The sequence below is a fragment of the Eucalyptus grandis genome, chromosome 11 (assembly GCF_016545825.1).
Source record: "Eucalyptus grandis isolate ANBG69807.140 chromosome 11, ASM1654582v1, whole genome shotgun sequence".
Classification (NCBI taxonomy): Eukaryota; Viridiplantae; Streptophyta; class Magnoliopsida; order Myrtales; family Myrtaceae; genus Eucalyptus; species Eucalyptus grandis.
Genome location: NC_052622.1, coordinates 40,429,087 through 40,436,579, shown reverse-complemented (window position 1 = coordinate 40,436,579; position 7,493 = coordinate 40,429,087). Strand labels below are relative to the sequence as shown.

The 7,493-nt window shown below is 40.6% G+C and overlaps 1 long non-coding RNA gene across 1 annotated transcript; it reads right to left on the bottom strand.

The window, feature by feature from the left end:
- Positions 1 to 4,970: 4,970 nt before the first annotated feature.
- On the bottom strand, positions 4,971 to 5,830 carry LOC104426430. The gene is made up of 2 exons (XR_005547373.1): positions 5,665 to 5,830; positions 4,971 to 5,369 (listed from the first exon to the last, which is right to left on the bottom strand). It is a non-coding gene; the product is annotated as an uncharacterized LOC104426430 (long non-coding RNA).
- Positions 5,831 to 7,493: the final 1,663 nt, after the last annotated feature.

Genomic DNA, 7,493 nt, shown 5'->3' with positions numbered 1-7,493 from the left:
GTTTGCAAACAAATCCTTGATTTTCTAAGAGGTGACCTAGAAGGAGATCCATAATACACTTCTTGATGCTCTCCATGAAGGAACGCATTCCTAATTTCCAATTGGAATAGAGATTAATCATAATTGACAGCAACTAACATGAAAACTTTGATAGTATTCCTCTTTACTACAGGAGCAAATGTTTCTTTGTAGTCTACTCTGTATGTTTGGATGTATCCCTTGGCTACAAATCTAGCTTTGTACCTTTCAATTGAACTGTCACTTTTGTACTTGATCCTGTAAAATCCATCGACAACCAACGGACAATTTCCAATAGATGAAGGAATAATATCTCAAGTCTAATTTTTTTCAAGAGCTTGGGATTTCTCATCCATGGCCTTTCTCGACATAGCTTATTGTTGCACCTCAAGAAAGTTTGCAGGCTCAATGTTTGTATTTATAGCTGATAAGAAGCTAGAAAACTCTAGAGAGATGTAGTCATAACAAACAGAAACATGTATGGGATAGGCCAAACAACTGATACGTGACAAAATCCCAAAGACGAATTGAGGGCTGAAAAGCTTGAGTTGGTCAGCGAACTGGAACTGTTTAGGGCCTGCATGTTTGTATTTCTTTTTTCTGTTTATGAACAAAAATTCTTTTTTTTTTTTTGTTCTAGGGAACAAAAAAACGGAAATGCATTTGTTTGCATTTTTATTCCAAATCTATTTTTCTGTTCCTGGGAACACATGTGGAACAGAAACAAGAAACAAAAAAACTTGTTTCTTATTTCTAAAATAATTTGGAGAAACAAATTTTCTCTCTCTTCTTTCTTTTCTTTTTCTTTTCTTCTTCTTTTTTTCTTTGGCCGGTCGTCGGCCTCGGCCATGATCGGCGACCGGCCGTTGAGGGCCGTGACATCATCAAGGGCCGACGACCTCGCAAAGTGTCGCCGGCCCCTAGCGAGGCCGAGCTCCCCCGCCATTGGCGAGGCCGAGCTTGCCCAGCCCTGCGGCGAGGCTCGGCCTCGCCGGGCCACCGCCAAGCGACCGGTGGTTGGGCGAGCTCAACCTCGCCGTGGCTGGGCGAGGCCGTCGGCCCTTGTTGGCCAGTCGCCGGCCATGGGCGAGGCCAACGACCAACCAAAAGAAGAAAAAAAGAAAAAAAAAAAAAAAAAAAAAGGAAAAATTAAAAGAAACAAAAAAAAGAACACTAATTTACCAAACGTGTTTAAGTTCTTTTTATTCCCAACAAGTTTACCAAACGTGTTTTTCTTGTCAAAAATTGTTCCCCGAAATAAAATAGTTTTTCTATTTCTGTTCCCTAAAACAATTTTTGAACAAAAACACAAACAAACGCACCCTTAATAGACAGGATCAGGAACTAAAGAAGCTGTGTCTTGATTAGAAGTGTCTCTCCCATTTGTTTGCCTCTCATTAATTACCAAACCCTTAGAAACAACTGGTAATGGAGCTTTTCCATATCAAATCCACCGTAATCATAGTTGTTACTATTTTCATCACTATTCTCCCCCAGAATTTGATCCCAAGAAAGAAAATACATGTAAGTTTCATCAAACATAACATCCCAAGAAATAAGCATTTCTTTTTTGTGGAAGGATCAAAGCATTTATAGCCTTTTTTCAACACTAGAATATCCACACACACAAAAAAAAAAAAAAAAAAAGGCATTTGTGTGCACGAGGTTCTAATTTACTTCTCGATGAAGTGTGAACATAGCGCACACTACCGAATACATGGAAATGAGAGAGATTAATCGACCGGCCAAGGAGCACTTCTGTAGGAGATTTATATTGCAACACCTTACTAAGAAGATGATTGATCAAATAGCAACTTATTCGAACGACATCCAATAATAAATGCCATGGTAAGTTTCCATGAAACAAAAGGGATCAGGTCATCTAAAGGAGATTGACGATTTTTTTTTCTCTTTGCGACCCTATTTTCTTGGAGAGGTTTAAAAAATGAAGTTTGGGGCAAAATACCTAGACTTTTGAGAAACTCAAAGGGGTGATTGGTGCATTTAGTCACATTTTCTGTATGCAACATTTTAATCCGAGCACCATACTGTGTATGGATCATTTCAATAAATTCCTTGAACACTGTCAATACTTCACTTTTAGAGGTAAGTAAATACAACCGAGTTGTTCGAGATTTATCAACTATAAATGTAATAAAATACTTAAAACCATCTCGAGATTCGATTGGTGAATTACCCTAAACATCGTAATGAATCAACTCAAATAATTCAGAAGCATTTTTTGTCCTTCGAGAAAAAGGCAATCTATGTTGCTTAGCAAAATGACAAGTTTCTCAAGAGCTTGAATATAGAGAAAATGTAGGATCAATGGATCGTGACAGCCGATCTGATGGATGCCCCCATAGGCCAATACCATAGTTGAGACGTCAAGCCTTTACTCTAACTAGCAATCAAAACCATACCCGAAAAATCAAGCGTGTGTAGCCCCTTTTGATACCAGCCTTCACCAACCTTCCTCCCCATGGTTCTATCTTGAAAGATCACCGAAAAAAGGTAACGTTGCAAATTAGATCTCTAGTAATTTTGCTGATAGATAACAAGTTTGAAGATAGCGAAGGCACAAATTACACACATCACAAGAGTTGAAAAAAAAAATCCAATTTTCCCAACTCCTTGGACATTGACCATTTCACCGTTGGCAACCGTAATAGGAGAGTTACAACTGGTGGGAACCTTACGCAGATGAGTTATCCAAAGAGAATGATTGCACATGTGGTCAATTGCTCCCGAATCAATTATAAAACAATTCAGGAAGATTTAGACAGGGTAAAGACATTAGCAGAAGTTTGAACCATGTTTCTCGTGTCAGAACTTGGCTGAAACACGCAGCTGGAGGACATTAGTTGTTGGAGTTGCAAGGCTATTTGTCCCAAAGATGTTTGAAGATTTGTAACAGTGACCTGACTGGCAACTTTAGGATCCATAATCTCATCCATAGCCTTGTCTTTACTGGGTCGCAAGTGAGAGTGCAGATCCCAACAACGATCCTGTGTATGCCCATCTTTGCTGCAATAAGAATAGTGAAACTTGGTATTAAGGCCGTGGCCTTTTCCTTTGACACTATTAAAATGAGTGCAAGTACCAATTTGGTTGCCAATATTAGTTACATTAGCCAAACTCTCTACCAGTTCTCCCTTTGATTTGGGTTCAGTATTCATCACCCTTTGATGAGTTTCTTATCGTTGAATAATGGCACAAACATTTGTAAATGATGGCGGAGTAGCACTCATAACAATGTCTCTTAACATCTTCATGTCCAAGTCGAATACTAGCAAGCAATTGAAATATGCATTCTTGTTATTCTCGCTGAGTATACATATCAACAGATTGAACCAGGAGAAGATACTGTCGGAGTTCGTCCCATTTCTGCTTGAGATTGCCAAGATGTTCAGTAAAAGATTGACCAGAGGATTGCTTCATATGAGCAATCTCCTATTGCAATTCAAAAATCCGAGAAGCATGGTCTTTTTCTTTTTTTTTGATGACCCGGGAATTGCTGTACAGCCAACAGCCGGCAACGCAAACCTGGGGGCACTAGTGTTGGGACCCACCTCCCATGGCATCCCACTTAAGTCATGCAATGGGGGTGCGAAGTTTCGAACCCCTCCCCTCCCGGATGAGGGTTGAGAAGCATGGCCTTTATGTCCATACATATCATGAAGAGAGTTTCATAGGGCCTTCCCAATTTCAAAATATGCAAAAATCTCAAAGATTGAGGAATAATGGAGTTAAATATCCATCACATGACAAGATTGTCGGCAGCTTGCCATTCAGCATATTTAAGATTAATAGGAAGGGGTCTGATCAAGCCATTAATATGTCCCAACTTTGATATGCCTCCAAGAGCGATTGTAACCACCCGAGACAAGGGGAGGTAATTGCAACCATTGAAAAGGATAGAGGTGAGTCAAGTGCAAATTTGATTCGAGCTAGAAGGACCCAAATTGGTGATGACAGAGTACTCGTCACTGTACAAAACGAACAAGAACAAGATAACTGATTATAAAGACAATGAGCAACAACCAATTAAGCAGCAGAGATTGCAAGAGCTTGATGTCAATCTTGTTTACTCTAATACCATATAGCGTGTTAATATGAATATGAAAGAGACAAAGAGATGGAAAGATGAACAAAGGTTTTACGTGGTTCGGTCGACCAAGAAAATATTTCTTGGAAACCTACATCCATGATAGAATCCCCATATTTTCTTAGCTTCTTAGAGGAAATTCATTCTCCTTAAATAAAGAAGACCACATCGTAGTTGCTAAACATAGCCTATAATTTTCATGATAAATGCAGCTATTACATATTGAATCTTGATTCTCAATTTTATCATGATTTGGCAAAATTTATCCCGCCAACATGGGGTTAAATCGATTTTGGTCAATTTAGTTTTGGGGAGAGAAATTGATCCTAGATTAAGCTTAATTCTTTGTGATCCTTGGTGAGTTGCTGCATGATTCTCCCCCAACAGAATGTTCGTGTTACTTTCGCAGAATTTTCAACAAAATACATATTTCAACTTGACCAAGTGAAAACTCATCGAAATCCTCCCTTGATGACATCTTACGACGGGCGTACAGAGTCTTTTTCTTGCGTCTGTGGACAAAAGTTCATGGGAATTTTCCTGTGTATTTCTCCGGACACACGTCTTGACTTTTTTATTTTCCCATTTGGTTTTGCTTGGTCAACGGATAAGTTCGGATGCTTTGCGTGCTGTCCTCGAAACGTTCCATCATATAGTTGACGCGTAGGAATCTGGACTTGCCGAAACTTATGGGTTATGGATTGACTAGAAAATATATATATAGGTTCCAGGGTCGGTTCCAGATTCCAACAGGTTTTTTTTTTTTTTCATTTTCAAATTTAAACTATAACAAAGAAGGAAAGAGACAAACCAAAGCTTCTATGTCCATAAAAGAACATTAGACTATTAATTCAAAACCGAACAGCATTTTGTTGAGATTCAAAGGTAACATAGCTTTCAAAGAACGCATTGGTGTGATGAATGTGTAGTGACACGTACTAGACTCATCCAAACTAACTAATAAGTAAACAAGTCGCGTATATGCACATAATCACATATGATGGCCATTGGCCTGTTCACCAATAGCAATTTGTAGCGTTGTCCATCTTGACCAACGAGATGCACATAACATAAACCAAAGACAAAAAAAGAAAAAAGAACCTCAATAAATTGCCACATAACAAGAAAATCCAAAGTTTAGGCCTCAAAAGCAACCATGGAAGATGAGTGAAATTACAAACAAACAGACAAATTGGACAGCCATGAAAAAATTCTTACCATCTCTTTTGTGAAAATCACCACCCTACAAAAAGCAAAGAAAAAGAAAAATAACAAAAATTAATGAAAAATCCAATGGTGAGAAAGATAATATTCAAAGAAATGTATGTGAAATGTTAACCAAAGAAAAGATCAAAGGGTGGACAACATGGTAAGTACAACCTTAAAACTATATCACAAGAAAAGCAGTCGTGAGCATTACCCTGTATCCTACAGCATAAAGAAAGGTAACTAACCAAAGGAACCTATTTAGCCTTACACAACCATAAAGGCCAAACTTTTCTCTAGAACAAAGCTCTTACATGAAAAAACAAACATACCTGAGCCATAGAGCCTCTAATGATCCAATGAAAAAATGACCCCTTCAAGTGCAGTGGCCTCCCTATCTTCTAGCCAATTCCCTTCTCTCCAGTATAGAGTGCTTGGAAATTTTCTGCCGTCTTTGGAGCAACTTTAGGAAAAAGCTGTTAAACCGGATTCACAAGAAAGCCAATCAACAGATAAGGATTGTGAAGAATATGCAGCAAATTTCAAAAGAAATGCAATAACGAGGGCATACAGATGCTAAAAAATTTAAGATTCGCATTCACAAATGAGTACCTCAAAACCATTCTTTCAGCGGGGTCCTCATCAATGGAGACATCCATAAAAACCAAAAGATCCTTCTTCTTCTTCATCATCTACTCGACTCTAAAACAGCTCACAATTAAGGACCCGGTGGAATAGTAAAAGTCAGGAGTGACATTTCATAAGAGAAAAGAGAAAGACATGCCATTATCCTCTCAAGGGTTCGATACATTTACTTTTTTGTACCAAAATCTTTTAGGTAAATAATGTGACTCAAACGCTTACGTAACCAAACTACATGCTAGATATCAATCAAACATATCGTGTGAAGGACAAAAATAACAGCATAAAAATTAAAAAAAGATGTGCACAGATTGTTAATCAAGTCAGCTACCAATTCTTAAGTAGTTATGGCTCGATTACAGGATATAACATAAGCAACAAGGCCCCCTTCCCTAAAAAATGAAAATTCAGTACAATACGAGCAAATCTGCTTGCTCATGACTTAAAAACACATCCCATCCTTTGATTTGAGGAAGGGGCGGTGGATCAATAGCTCACCTCGTAGATGTGCTTCATCAAAAAACAAGTATAATCAGATCGCATAAGTATTACAAATCCCATCAGATCTACTTGACACGAACTAGACAAGTTATGCCTCATCACAAAACAAAATCATAGAGCAAAATGCAAATGGCGACTGCCAACCCAAGAACCCAACTCAAGTGCCCATGAATCATAATCTCCAAGTTAAACCATCCAAATTAGCTTATCCTTACAAGCATATCGAGAGAAAGACTTGGGATGAGCGTCGTCGACCGGTGAGCGAGTCAAGGGCCAAGCCCAGGCCCCGGCCGGTGTTGGGGGCGGCTGCCGAGCGGCGTCGGGGAGCAGCATCGAGGGCAACCAAGCGAGCAGAGTTGGGGTGGCTGCGCAAGTGGCAAGCGGCCTCCACCGAGGGACAAGCAGCGTCCACTAGCGGTGTTGATGGCGAGCGGGCCGAGTAGCGAGGCAATCGAAGGGTGACGGCATCGAGGGAGCAGGAGGCAAGGGTGAGACGAGTGCGGGGCAACTAGCGTCCAGCGACGTCCGACGTCGGCGATGGGCAGAGGCAGAGAACGGGAGGGTCCGGTTCGACACTAGCGGTGTTGATGGCGGCAGGCGAGTAGCGAGGTAATCGAGGGGTGACGGCGTCAAGGGAGCAGGAGGCAAGGGTGAGACGAGTGCGGGCGACCGGCGTCCAACGACGTCCGACATCGGCGATGGGCGGGTAGAGAACGGGAGGGTCCGGTTCGATTCTCCGATTCCCGTTCTACTCGGGAACCGTGCTCATCCCTTGCAAGAGGAAGGAAGGAAGGAAGGAAGAAGAAGAAGAAGAAGAAGAAGAAGAAGAGAAGAAGAGAAGAATGGGGGTTTCGGCCGAGAGAGGGGAAAGAGAAGAGAGAGAGAAGAAAAGAAAAAGTAGAAGTAGGGGGCGAAGTGACGTGAGGAGGAAAAAGGAGAGAAAAGAAAGAGAGAGAAAAAAAATAAGGGGAAGGAGGGAAAATCAATGGGAAAATCACGTGGGGGAAGGGGAAGGGGA